We start from the raw sequence: 14,424 nt of genomic DNA on the forward strand, positions 1-14,424 counted from the left end.
CCACCAGAAAGATGGGCATACAGAGAGAAAACAACACAGGTGCATCTCCCAAGACCTCACGAGATGTCAGAACAGGGTCCATCCTCTCTCAGTTCACAAGATTGCTTCACATGGTTGCTGGCCACCAAGGTATTACAGAATCATATAATCTTAGGTTGGAAAATGCCTCCAAGATCATCAAGTCCAACCTCTGACCTATCACCTGTTCTGTCAACTAAACAATCAACACCCCTAAGTGCCACATCCAATCATTTCTTGAACATCTCCAGGAATGGTGACTCCACAACTTCCCCAGACAGCCTGTTCTGATGCTTAACCATCCTTTCAGTGAAGAAATTCTTCCTATGTCCAACCTGAACCTCCCCTGGTGGAGCATTTCCTCTGGTTCTATCTAATTGCCTGGGAGAAGAGGCTGATTCCCACCTGGCTACAACCTCCTTTCATGGGGTTGTAGAGGGCGATAAGGTCACCCCTCAGCATCCTTTTCTCCAGGCCAAACACTCCCTGCTCCCTCAGCCACTCCTCATGTGACTTACTCTCCAGACCCTTCCCCAGCTCCACTGCCCTGCTCTGGACTTGCTCCGACACCTCAATGTCCTTCTGGTAGTGAACTGAACACAGGATTTGAAATGCAGCCTCACCAGTGCCAAGTACAGAGGGACAATCACTACTCTGCTCCCACAGGCCACACTAGTTTTGATATAAGCCAGGATGCCACTGGCCTTCTTGGCCACCTGGGAACATGGGCTGGCTCATGCTCACCTGTTATTGACCAGCACCCCCAGGTCCTTTTCCACTGGGCCACTTTCCAGCCACCGCTCCCCCAGCCTGTAGCATTGCATGGGATTGTTGTGACACAAAGGCAGAACCTGGCACTTGGCCTTGTTGAACCTCACACCACTGGCCTCAGTCCATCAATCCAGCCTGCCTAGATCCCTCGTCAAGAACTTGGTAGCCAATAGGAAACATGTTGTTCCGGCACCATACTCTCATCCCATTCCAAAAGTAAGGAAACGGTCAAGGTCCAAACATGCCAGTGGTCCATCAATTTAGTACAGACAACACTTCCGAAAGGAAAAACTTCCCGGCTAAAGTCACACACAGTCTTTAACCCAGCCTCTCAAACTGACTAATTCATTTATAGCAGGATACACTTCCTGCCACAAAACATTCATATGCAGAAAATATCACAAACTTCCTTTAAAATCTATATTTAAACTGGAGTGATAACGCACTGCTGATATCGCTGCTGATATTCAGTGCACATCGCTGACTTTTTAAGTGGCCTAGAGTTTAGATGCTTTAGTATGGCTTTCTATTATTTTATCTGCAAGTTTTCCCCCATCACCATCCAAATGCTCCTTCAGGAGAGCCGCCAAGACAGACACCACCTGTGCTGGTGATTCACAGCAGTCAATTGCATGCAATCTAAGGAGTATGAATCATCGAGAAGAGCTAGTCCAGCATTTTGATAGAAAAGTGTATCATCTTCATCAACCTGGAAGGCTCTTTTACATCAGAGAGTATGGGAAGATCCACCAGGCAAAGAGCCAAGTCCTCTCTCTACAAAACCTTCCCAACTATTGCTTCGATGGCTGCAGGGACAACCGCAGGGACAGCAACGGTAGTTCTGTCCAACTGACACAATTCCCTTGCTCACCCACATGGACAAGTTGACTCCAGAAAGAAACCACCTGTTCTTTCTCAACCAATGCAGTAAGACTAGAAAGGTCTACAGCCTCTTTAGGTAGAATGAGGAAAACTCTGCCTCCTACAAAATGCTCTTTGTCCAGTGAACGACAAAGCACTATTAGTTAGAAAATACGAAACCTGCCTGGCTGTGGGAATAGGGACCTGAGCTCCACTTTTACTCCTGGAATTCCCTGTGATGAACAAGAATGAACCCCCCAAATACCTATGATTAAAAATTTAGGATAATTTGATTCTCCACAGAACACCAATGCCATACCGGTGGTGTTTTGCGGAAATTTCTGCAAAGCCGATGCAATGTTTTTCGACACGGCCTCTCTCATCAATGAACACAGAGAGGTCTGCAGTGTGAGCCTGAAAGATAAGCATGCTGAGTCTCATCTTCAGTACACAGATCTCCAAGGAGTATCTGCTCGATTTCCCCCAGTAACTTCAGACTTAATACACAGGGGGGTTGCGTGGGGTGGGAAGGCAACACTATTACAATTTCCATGACTATGACCTTTAAACGTTTAACTAGCAATCTATTGTTTGCAGTCAAGATAAAGCAGCAGGTGATTGGCTTCACTATGAGTCACTACACTCCTGCAGAGCAGTAATTCAATTAGACACTTTAACAGCCTTCAGTTTTGTTGGGGATCTGCTTACTAGAGACATAGTCCCCTACCTACAATTTTGTTTTGCCTTGCAAGATAAGCAGGGTCAGTCCAGGTCAGTGCTGGCTTGAAGGAGGTGTCTCACAGAAAATCCCAGCTGCTCCAAGAAACGGGGCTGTTTCTGGAGGAGGCTCTGTGAACAAGAGCTCTGGGAGAAAGTCTGGAGCTTTTGCCTGGATATGAGCTGCAAACTTTCAGTGAGCTACAACTGAGACCTTGACCTCTCCTACTCACTGACCTCATGATGCACGTATTTCACTTGCTATCCACCAGCTAAATTGGACACACCATTCTTCATCTTCCCTTGTAGCTGCTGCGAATATTCTCTTAAGGAGCTCTCTCAAATCTCCAGAAATGGCTTCAGTGTTGTGTATGGTGTGTGAACGCCTGCTCACCTTTACCTTCTGCCTGATCCATTCCTCAGCTGGTGTTATGGCATCAGGAAATTGCTAGAGCAGCTGAGTAAAAGTTTCTTGTGACATATATAACACATATCTTCATTGTCTTTCAACCACACCTGGATTTCAGAAGTTATACAGTAAAAAGTCTGCAAACTCAAACTGCCTTCTTGACAGCCAAGACTTTTACTGCTCCTCCAGAGTAATTTCTTTTTCCCCAACAGCTTGATAAGCAATTCTGAAAAGAAAAAACATACTTCCCTCCTCCCCATAGCTGAGTCAGCAATGACAACAGCAAATTCCCAAAGCATGCATGTACCCTGCTGATCTCTGGACCTCTAAAATTGTTTCACATTCCCTCAGCACTTGAGTTCTCCAAGCCCAGGCATAGGTACAATGTACTCCAGTTGCACTTGGGCTCACAGGACCAGCCCTTGATTCCTGCTCACAGTCCAAAGGGTTACCAAACAAATATAAATTAGCAGGAAGGGTAAATCTTTCTTCCATCAACCCATGGTCAAATATACTACAAGAACTGAACTACACACAGTATGTCCTGTTCTAAGCCTGCACCATGGGGCACACAGGTTAAGTTTAAAAATTTACTTTTCTAAGTTTTAGTTTAAAAATTACCTTTGGTCACCCATTACTGACCATTTCATAAGGCTTAGGAATCTGTTACTGGCTTCAAGCTAACAGATAAGTACTAAACCTCACAAAACATCTGTTCATGGGTTTTGATCCAGAGATCCTGGGTTCAAACTCCACTGCTGTGGTCTATTTATCTGGGTTGTACAATAGTAACAATTAAGAAAAAACAAATTACAACCTTTCAAAGAGAGCAATGAAACATTTTTGTTCTACAGCAGGTAGTTCGATCAAAGCCTGTTATTAAATATTCTTCCACTTCCTAAACCAAGTGTTCTGCATTATGGAAAGGGTTATTTTTATCTCATACTTACCCTGGTTGTATTTATAAGGCCACATTGAATATGACTTATTTTTTTTTAATCCAGGATTAATCTCACCAAGACTCTTATCAACACATCACTCAGGGGTTTGCAAGGAAAATATCTGTACCTTAAGCTCCAGCATGTATGCACATAGCTTCATTAACATAAACATTTTCATCTCAATAAAACTGCATTTTCATTTGGCACTGCACTGTTATTCACAGAGGTGTCAAAGCAGAGTTACTGCTTAATGGGCCTAATATTACTGTCACACAGGGAAGCCCTAATGAGAGTTTTGCAACACACTATTGCAAAAGGACTCCAGAACCAGCTCTGGCAGGAAGATCTATGTCTGAGACATCTGTATACCTGTACGAACGGGAGGTGTTTAGTTTTACAGGGGTAAAAATCTACAACTGTGTCCCTTTAATAGAAAGTGAATCAAGAAAAAGAAATTCATCTTACACAGCAAGAAGATAAGCTGGCAAAAAATAAAAGCAGGTAAAGAGTGAAGTCATCTATCAACCTCGTGACTAGAAAGCAAGAAAGATGCAATCTGTTTGGCTTACACTTACATCCAAGATCTCATATTTCTTTCTAAGAAGGCCTTGAACTGAGACGCTTTTCTGCCATTATAATCTTGTACTTTGGTTTGCACAGTAACTGTAAAGGTGCAGCATGTAGGCACCACGATTTTTCTGTTTCCAACTCTTCTAAAATCACTTTCAGTGCTTCAACTCCTCAATGTTCTTACAAGAAAAACCCATTGAGTCACCACAAGCAACTAAAACGCTCAAATACCTGTGACCTGTGCAGAGCTGTGAAGCTCTTCTACCTATAAGACCTCATCTCCTCAACAGACACTGGCTAATTCTGAGATGACAAAAATGCTTTCAAAACTCGAGCTGGTGACTTTAAAAGCTTTCTGCCAAAATTAGGTACACGAGAGGCATCACAACTGGAGGTTTAAGGGGGAAAAAGTCTGAATAAAGCATATGTTTCACAGCTGGGCTAGAAGAGGCCATAAATGTTTCCTTTTCAAAATCAATGAAACCCCCACACCGCATCCCATATCCCAGGAGTGTGGGAGCAGAGACGTCCCTGGCCTGGCACTCTGAGCTCCCCACTCTGTAACTTGAGCAGCTCCTGTCTCTGGTGGGTAAGACGTGAAAAACATTGTCAGCCTGAGAAGAGACACGGATTGTGCTCGTGTATGCTCAGCTCAGGCGAGGTGGTCCTTCCCTCTGAGGAGCACAAGTGACTGACATTTGGTCAATTAGCTCTCTATTAACATGCAGCCAGGGACCTGGGAACAGGAACATTTCTTCCTCTTCCTGATTTGATACAAAAGACAGTGAAACATGTTTTAATCTGCAAGACAGACTGATAAAAGCAGCTGCCCAACAAGACAGGCTTAATTCTCCTTGGAGGGCTTGAGAGCAGCTTTATTGCCTGCTGGATAAGTCGTGTTTACAGCAGATCCTCCGAGCTCCTCAGCTTCCCGGATGAATTTAGAAATCCGACCAGAGGGTAGATTTGAAGAGCAGTAATTAGCAAAGGAGATGGTGGAGAAGCAATGGAGAAGAGTAATTTAGTCTGTGTCAACATAAGGTCAAGGTCTGGGGGGCTTGTCTGAACTTCTGGGCAGCTCATGGAAGAAAGGCAAGGAAAAATGAAACAAGGGGATCTGCACTCTAAAAGCCCAACTACTCCCCACAGATCAGCTTGAGCAGTCTTGATCAGCTTTGTCACTCTTCTTCCTTCCCATTTCAGGGTTTCAAATTCTATTTTTTTAATTTACTTTGAATATTTTTTTTATGTTTAAAAAAAAAAGGCAGGTCGTGGGTATCCCTGACAGGCAGCCCCGCCGTGTTGCCACAGTGACTGTAACAGTACACGGTCAGTTGGCAGGCAGAGGATTTCCCCACCACTGTATTTCTGCTAATGAGTCAGCAAGTGCTTTAACTTAAATAACACACCACCAGCTTGATCAGGCTTGTTACTGTGCAACTGCACCCCAGAGCAGAGCAGATGGAAGAGCTCTTGTTGTACCAGCTAGATTTAACCCTGCTACCCTCTAAAGCCACTGCCAGAAAAAGCCAACATGTGTAACTCCAGCCATCATTTCCACAGAGCTCAGCATCACCGTTTTCATCTTGGATGGACTGCATCAGCATTGAAACAAAATAGAGAGATCATTAGAAAAAGTTAAAAAGATGTAAATATGAGCTCAAAACCAAGACTCAGGTCAGAGGAAGGCTAGGAATCACCAGGCAGTACAGTTTCTTCTGGGTTCTCCTGTTCCAAAACTCGTACGTTGCCTCTCGTGTGCAAAGAGAGTAGAGAACACGTCAAACAAGTTTCTGTAGGGAGGACTGATTTATTTCTGCTTATATCTGTTCCCAGAAACTAAGCATCTTCCTTTTTTCCAAGTCAGTAAGAACCTGTTACTGGTATTCCAGCTACTGACAAAAAGCAGTACCATTAGTGTCAGTACGGACACATACTCCTCCAGTTACTGCTAATATGTTCCTGTTCCAGGAATTAAATTTGTGAAGACAAGTCCCAGAGTACACACAAGCACTGCACACTCAAGAACATAGAAACTAGCACAAAGATTCATTTACCTTATGTATATAGTTCAAATAGTCATATTCCTTAGACCTTAATACATAAAACAACACAAGCAGATTCACAAAAGAGTTAAAGACAGAGTCACAGACAGATCAACTAAGAGGCGGATGGGTCTTCTTGCCATGAGTATTTACTGACTTTCTGAAAATGGAAAATGTACATTAACTCAAGAAGTAGAAAGTGGCTGAAGAAGAGAAATAACATCACAAGTAAAAAGGAGAACAGAACCAGCTTTTTTCAACTTCCAACCTTCCTCTGCCCTCTCTCTCATTTTCCAAGGCATTTCCACCCCTGTCTGTGCCTGGTCGAGACAAGCTACTGCAAGTCTGACCCAGCAGACAGTCTGTGCTCTGCTCCCATTTAATGAAGGCACAGCAATTCCTGAAAAAAACCCCATCAGGGCTAAGAATAAATCCCAGCGGCCAGAATAAGTACATGAACTAAGTACAAGGCACACATAAGATTTATTAGGTCTCTCACTGTAACAGCACCATGAATCATTATGATGCCCTATTTGCTACCAGCATATACCTTTAAGTCAATGATAGAAGTTCATCTTGCACCGTGACATCCCATGAATGGTTCCACTTGCAGTGGTTTACTTAAAGCCCTTTTCAATTTATTTGTGTTAATCCAAAAAACGGCTATTTTGGTGGAAAAAGATGGAGAAGTCCCACAGTGTCCCCAAGTTGGTAAGCACACAGCATACAAGCCATATACGAGGCTGGGACTGCCCCACTATGTGCAGCAAGTTCAGGATACACATTAGACATGTGAGTCAATGATCACAGGAACACTATAGCAGGTGACGGTATCTCCAAGAACTCCTTTTTACTTGGAATCTGCGATCCAAACCCTGAAATATCAAGCCAAGTGTTACATAAATGGCTGCTGGTGTCACTGTTAGAGTCAGCCTGCAAATGCTGCTGGACAAGGTGCCTTGGAGGGGAAGATGGGCTGTCCTGGGCAGTCCTGTTTGCAGGTGTGCCAAAAGGGACAGCAAACAAACCCACAGAGATGCCACGAAGAGTAGGACTGTTACTACCAGTGGTAAACAGCCAAAGGAAACTACAAGGAGCAACAGGAGGAAGCAAGATCATTAATGTGCATAAAGCAAAAGAAATGACAGTGAAGTCATAATTGTCCTGCCCATCCAAACACACCTTGTATTTGCTGGTCCTGCATCCCAGTTGTGGGAACTTGCCTGGGATTACTGGGGAAACAAATAGACGCAAATGTTAGTTCCAAGGTCTACATATTTTTTCCATGATGAAACAGATCCCTTCAGGTCTGGTTCAGACACAAACTACAGGAGGTAAGGAACAGCCTGGCCAATGCTCAGGGATCTCTTCACATTCACTGCATGTTCCTTCGTACATTTGCCTACAGTATCTCATTTCACAAGAGGTCCTTCTATTTGTACAAACCTCACTCAGCTTTCGTTTGCTGAAGACAAACAAAACTGAACAGACCCCCACAGTGCTCCCAGTCAGCCAGGACACAGCTCTGCCTTTATTTCTCCTGTTATACAGAGACTTAAGATGACCAGCTCACGTGAGCAGTCTGGGAAAACAGTGATCTCCTCTGGCATGCAGTGCAGGCTGCAGGTCTTGGAGGGACCATTTCTGCTTGAAATCTCCCGATGCTGAACAGGGAGAGGCCTGATTGTGAGGGGCTGGAAGGCAGCGAGGGGGTTTTGCAACAGCTCTGAGCCCAGAATCACCGAGAGTGGCTCTGCAGTGCATTCAGGATTATTGATTATCCTCTGCTAATCCCATGATTGAGTGCCTAGGGCAAAAGAAAGAAAAAGTTTCATATTATATACAGATAGCTAGCTATTTAAAATCATTAACAGAGATTTATATCTCTGAGCTAGTCTTCTGTTCTCAGGGGAAACCTGACAGCTACATAGTAAGAGACTGAAAGCCACAGAAAAATGAAGAAATGAGCTTCAATAAATCATTAAGCTGAAGCTTGTAATGTTTATCTGCAATGTCACGTCCTCACAATCTACAAAACCAGATGCATAACTTTTTGTTTTTCTCTTATCGACTATTAAACTGTCATGTAACTATTACAAAGGATCGAAACTTTTTTTAAAAAAGTATTGAACATCAGGGACTGCAGTTTCTTGTCATGGAGGGCACAGACACCTGAATGCCAATCCATACTGTGCAAAAGGAACTGGAGATAAGATATATGGAAAAAAAGCTTTGAAGGTGAGGCTGTTCACCTTCTGCTGATGTTCTGGCAGCTACATGTGCCCAAAACTTCAATAACAAGGCAGCTCTATGTGATGATTTTTACCAGCTCAGCCCCTTTTATTCTCCTTCCAGTGTACCCCATCCCTAACCTTTCCAAGTATATTATACATACAACAAGGCAAAGGAAGCACCAGAGCCAGTTCGAGAGCCCCAGCAATGAGGGCAAGTCCTGTGTGCCACAGTCCTCCTGCCCAGGCGAGGCAGGAAAGGAGGGGAGGTCAGGCAGAAAGGCTGGACAAGGCAGACCCACTTCAAGAGTAGAAGGAGCTTTCGGGGTCAGCAGTTGCTTCCCTACACTCTCCCTTGCAACAGCACTGCTCCTCCCCCTGCCAGCTCTACTGTCCTTCCCAAGCCCCAGAACAGCTGGGGAGATGGGAAGAGCCAGGCCTGGGCACTGCTCTGCAGGCACAGGGGTGGAGAAGGGAAAGGACAGCCCTGCAGACATCCCTGTGGGACAGGCACCCACGGCAGGGGCCAGCTGAGGGCAGATGCAAACAGCTGTGCCCCCGATGTCCTCCCCGAGACCTGCAGCTGCAGCCTGAGGAGATGTGTGGCCATGTCTCCAAGGCTCAGCAGTGACCATGAGAAGGGGCAGCCAGTGCTGCATCACAAGCAATGTGTCTGCACGACCTCTCTGTTGAAAGCTCATCTCTTCCCAGCCCGGGTAGTTTTCATAAACAGCTCTGACATTTTCCAGCCTTGCACTGTTAACAATCTACAAAGACCCTTCACCTCCCTCCTCTCAAATTGTACTACATCCACCAGCAAAGAAGAAGGAGAAATCAGTTTCACAGGTATTTTAGGGATCCAAATAATTACTTTAAACCTTGTTTCCATTTTTTTAGAAGACCAGAGCAGGAAAGCTCCATGCTCCCTCGGGCTGGACATCCAAAAATTAGCATGTTTGTTTTATAGAACAGGACTTGCTCTATCCAATTTAGACTCAATCTGTTAATCTAGCAACAAAAGCAAAAAAATGCTGAAATTGTGACTAAGGGGGATTTCAAGAAGCCTACACTTTGCTGTATTTTTCTCAGGCATTACAAATACAGTCTTACATTTATTCTACTGTATTTCCTGCTGGCACATCTGCAAAATTCAAAGCTGCTGTGCTGCTTTGTCTGCTGCTGCTGATGTACAGTGTAATCACGTGTTCAATACAGCCTGGGAGGGCTGCTCTTTAAAAGCTAATTTGAAGCATGATTTCCAAAATCCTGACCGTATGAATCCGTGAGCAAATCTCTCTACTGTTCTATAAAAACCCTCAAATTACTGCTATGCTCAAGTCCTTGAAGTCCACCAAATTAACAAGCTCTAGCCCACATGACTAAGGTTCACAGAAGTTCAACCCCGGCTTATGTTAAGAGAAAGAACTGGTGTGTTTGCCTTTAAAAAAATGCACCAAGATAAATACTAGGGTCAGCAAACATGCTGTGCAATATTTAACAAGAAAAAGCTGTGACCTTAACAGGATTTGCAGCCTAAAACTGCTCCTGAAGGCAACAAACATGACATGATTATTCTGACAGCTGTGACAAATTAGGTTTCATTTGCCTGAGAGCCAGCCATGTTCATTTAACTGCAATTACTGGCACATCATGATCCCCACGCGGGGGAACGCGCCCATCCAGCCAGCCAGAGAAACAAAGCATCTTCTACAGATCAACCTGTTTAAATGGTTCTTCTGTAATAACGCCAAGTCTTCAAAAACAAACACCTGTTAATATGCACCACTAGCTTCCTCAGGTCTTTCAGCTTTTTTTCAACCTGTGGAACAACAAAATCTGGTTCAGATGTTTTAAATTCTGCATCCCTTCCCTGCATGCCTGCCTGGTTGTCAAATGCAATGCTTGCAGGAGAATGTACTATTTAGGGATGTTTACTCTGTCTGGTCCAACATAGGAGATTTGAAAACTGTTTCATCAAGCCTGAAATACTATTTTGAAAGACTAAACATATAAATTAACTCTTTTTTTTCTTTTTTTTTTTTTGGTAACTTTTTAACTTCTCTTTATGCCTAAGAACATATCTGGACTTTGTGATCTTTTAGAGCAAAATGCTGCACACATATCTACAATTTCCTAAGAACCCTTTCCTTATCTGCTTAAACTTCAGCCCCACCAAAGAAGAAAGTTTCAGTCAATTATATATTCACCATTTCCAACATATTTAGTTGGTGAGTTAATTTTAAAGGGAAAAAACCCACCTCCGGGATGTGGCCATGAGCTTCCTTGAAAATTCCTAGATAACAGATCCACTGCATGTCTAATCCTTTTAGTCACACCCCAAAACATCACCCATTTTTTCTTGAAGACAACATTTATTTATTCCCAAGCAGGACTTTACAAGCCTAAGCATTCTGTAGGCAGGAATGCAGGAGCCCTGCTCCATCCATCCGTCCGTCTGCCCATTTGCTGCTGAGGCACCAGCTGCCAGCAGTAACAGGTGTTTCCTGGTTTTCTTCTCAAGAGAAAGTCCCAAGCACTATCTCCAGTGGAATGCAAAAAACCAGCATGACACGTAGGGCCCGATATGGAGCTGCATTCCTCCCCAAGCCAGCAGGCAAGACCCCCTCCACTGTAGCACCACTATCTCGGATGCTTTCCTGGGGAGTGAGCTGAGTTTGGATATATGCTTTCAAAACATTCAGTCAAATCACTGCATGATCTCTCCTCTTCCCTAGGAAAAGCTTGTTTATCAACAGCTGCGGAGCACAGCGCATTCGTGCAGTACAACACTAACAGGACAGGGTCAGCTCTTAGCTCAGCAAGGCTGAAGGCTCTGCCCTGGCAGTAGCTTACTCCTATTCAATGTTTCTATGCAGAGTAAAAATCTTCAAAGGTTATTTTCAATAACATCTTTTTTTTTCTTTTCAAACTCTCCAGTGTGCCAAAATAGCTCAAATTTCTGAGAATAAGATACGGAGGAGAAAAATGAAAACAGCAGAATTAAGAAAAACAAGTGGTGAAGATGAGGAAAAACATGGAAATGGTTTGTGATAAAAAACTGCAAAGTAACCCATGACCAAAGCAAACAGCCATGCGATGTGCCACCAGCATCTTCTGAGAAGTACTTAGCAGCGAGGCATCACACAAATTTCAAATTAAATAAAGCTTGCCTCTGATCTTCAAAGGCTAATAAATGTGTTAACCTTTACTCACTCTGTGTAGCCCTGAATATTTACGGTGAATTAAGCTAAACGTGGGCTTAAATAACTGTAAGATTCCATCTTAAATCACTCCTACATGGAGTTCTTCTCATCCTGTTGTACACTGGGCACATTTAGACAGCAGCTTTCTCATGGTGGAGACACACAACAGCATCTAACATACTCCAAATGGGAATGTGATACAAGCAATAAAGCAGCTGCCCAAAATCTAGTCATGTTGCTCGTGTTTACAACGTAAAGTTATGTTCATCCTCATAAACACAGCTTTTGAAAAGGTTATTTCCCCCCTCCTCTGCAAACAGAAAAGGTTACCTTCATCATCTGGTGCACAAACACATCAAACCATCCTGCAAAGGAAGGAGCTGCAAAGAGCACAGCCCCCTTGGTTCCTCTTTACTGAAGGACCTCTCACAGCATCCCAGCAAAATGCCCAGAAAACCATCCTGAAGTTATACTCACCTCAAATTCCTCTGCCACAGCCTGCTTTGTTAGTAGACTCAATTTTTACAGCAAGCCTCTGAGCTACAGGTTTATGGACAAGTGCTCAGACCAGTAAATTCAGATGTAAAACCCACCTTACCTTTTCACTTAGTGTAGTCATTAAAAGTAAGCGACAGGAGAGTTCCACTCTCTGCCTGCTTTCAGATAACTCCACCGACACTGCTAAATCATGAAAATTTACTTATTCAGTCATAAGTGATCTCTGTATTGCTGAGAGCTGACTCCAGCTCAGCTTTATCCTCATTTCTTGAATTATTTATTTTTTTAATGATAGCGCAAGGACATCAGCACTGTAGCGCTAAATACAGCAGCACTCACAAGCTCAACTGCTGCCTGTGAGGCAAAGTTCAGAACAAACATTTCATTCACAGGCAGGTAAGATGCTCAAAATGTAAGAGGTCATTTCAGCAAAGCCCAGAGATGCAGCAGCTGCAGCTCCTTTGACAGTTGCCTGGCAACGCTCTGTTATCTTTTATTCATTTATATTATTTTTAATACACTTATTCCCAGGTCTCACCCAGGCATTTTCTATCATTGGGAGAAGGTGTCTGTTTGTTTACTACAAGTCTTTTGGAAGCAACAGACTTCTGCATAAGACATAAAAGAGCATGGGACGCGAGAGCTTTCCAAGAGTAGATTTTGGAATGGGCTGTTTGCTCCTTCCAGCCTCAGTTTTGCGTCACAACATGCACTTTGGCAGGCTGTTTATCAACAAGTACCTCTCACAACTGCTACCTTTTGTCAGCATCCAGCCAGCCACTCAGTGCATTTCATGAACACAGGAGCTGCACAGAATCTATTAGCTAAAAATACCAGTTAATGGGAAGTTACTGCAACATTAAAAGCATTTTTATTCTTAGAAAACATTCAAGTTTATTCCCTTGTCAATAAAAACAAGGCAAACTTAAAATTCAGGAGGACCTTGATTTACCAACTAGGTTTTCCAAATGAAAGAAAAAAATATTCAATTATTTACTTCTGGCGAGAGAAATCTCCCCCCGTCCCACTTCCTCACTTAAAGAAAAAGAAAACATAACCAGTGTCCACACAGAAAACACCCTAAAGCCTTTTGAAGAAGCTATTTAGAATAAGGAACATGGGCATTCTCTATCCTTCTATTTATAATGAGGCTTCACCATCCCCAGGAGCTAAAGCAGAATGAAAATGGGTCACATATCTAATTAGCACTATTGAAGCATGAAGCCCAAACATCTCTGAAATGTAATAGAATTCTTTTTTTTTAATAACTTCAGTTTCATTAGAATATCCCATAGTCACCTATGTCAGATGCTAGAAGCTTAAAAAAAGAGGCACCATAAAGCAGGCATGTATCCAGCATCATGCTGCTTTACTGCTCGGGAAGGGGAGACAGTGCTTTTGACAAAACCTAATCTATTAACTAACAAATTAAGCAATCACTCAGTCAGCCCAGCACAGCCTGTTCTTTAATCACTTTTTATTGTAAAAAAGAAAAGAAAACACCGAACAAACCAAACAGAGTAACGCAATCCTCTTGACTACAACGACAATATACAGATCCACTGGCTTGGATGTTGATGAAGCACGTTCAAGAAAGGCACTTTGTAAGGCAGACAGATGGACAGAAACTCGTGGCTTCCCACTCCTTCTCCCAGCAATGATGTCAGACACTGTACTGTGCTTTGTCCCTTCCCTCACATTTATTAGGAAGTTGGTGAGGGCTCCACAGCAAGTGCCCCCCAGCTCTGCACATGGCTCTGCTACTCATCCTCACCTCACTCCCACCCACAGGTCCCACACTGTCCAAGTGCCAGACACCACCATTGGGCTGCCACAGACAATGTGTTTAAATTACAGGTGAGTGCTGGCAGAGAGCACTGAGGAGCTGCTCCTGCTTGCTAGAGAGCAGGCACAGGGAGGTTGCACACAGAGGTGGAAGGGAAGGTTTGGGAAGGGAAGGTTTGGGAAGGGAAGGTTTGGGAAGGGAAGGTTTGGGAAGGGAAGGTTTGGGAAGGGAAGGTTTGGGAAGGGAAGGTTTGGGAAGGGAAGGTTTGGGAAGGGAAGGTTTGGGAAGGGAAGGTTTGGGAAGGGAAGGTTTGGGAAGGGAAGGTTTGGGAAGGGAAGGTTTGGGAAGGGAAGGTTTGGGAAGGGAAGGTTTGG

General features: G+C 43.7%; 1 protein-coding gene across 19 annotated transcripts in view; it reads right to left on the reverse strand.

Moving 5' to 3' along the window:
- The window catches only part of MTSS1 (MTSS1, I-BAR domain containing), a 125,681-nt gene that overhangs the window by 48,981 nt on the left and 62,276 nt on the right, over positions 1-14,424 (reverse strand). The gene's annotated exons all lie outside the window — the stretch shown is intronic.

This window comes from Neopelma chrysocephalum, unplaced genomic scaffold (genome assembly GCF_003984885.1).
Source record: "Neopelma chrysocephalum unplaced genomic scaffold, ASM398488v2 Primary Assembly neopelma1_66, whole genome shotgun sequence".
NCBI classification, from domain to species: domain Eukaryota; kingdom Metazoa; phylum Chordata; class Aves; order Passeriformes; family Pipridae; genus Neopelma; species Neopelma chrysocephalum.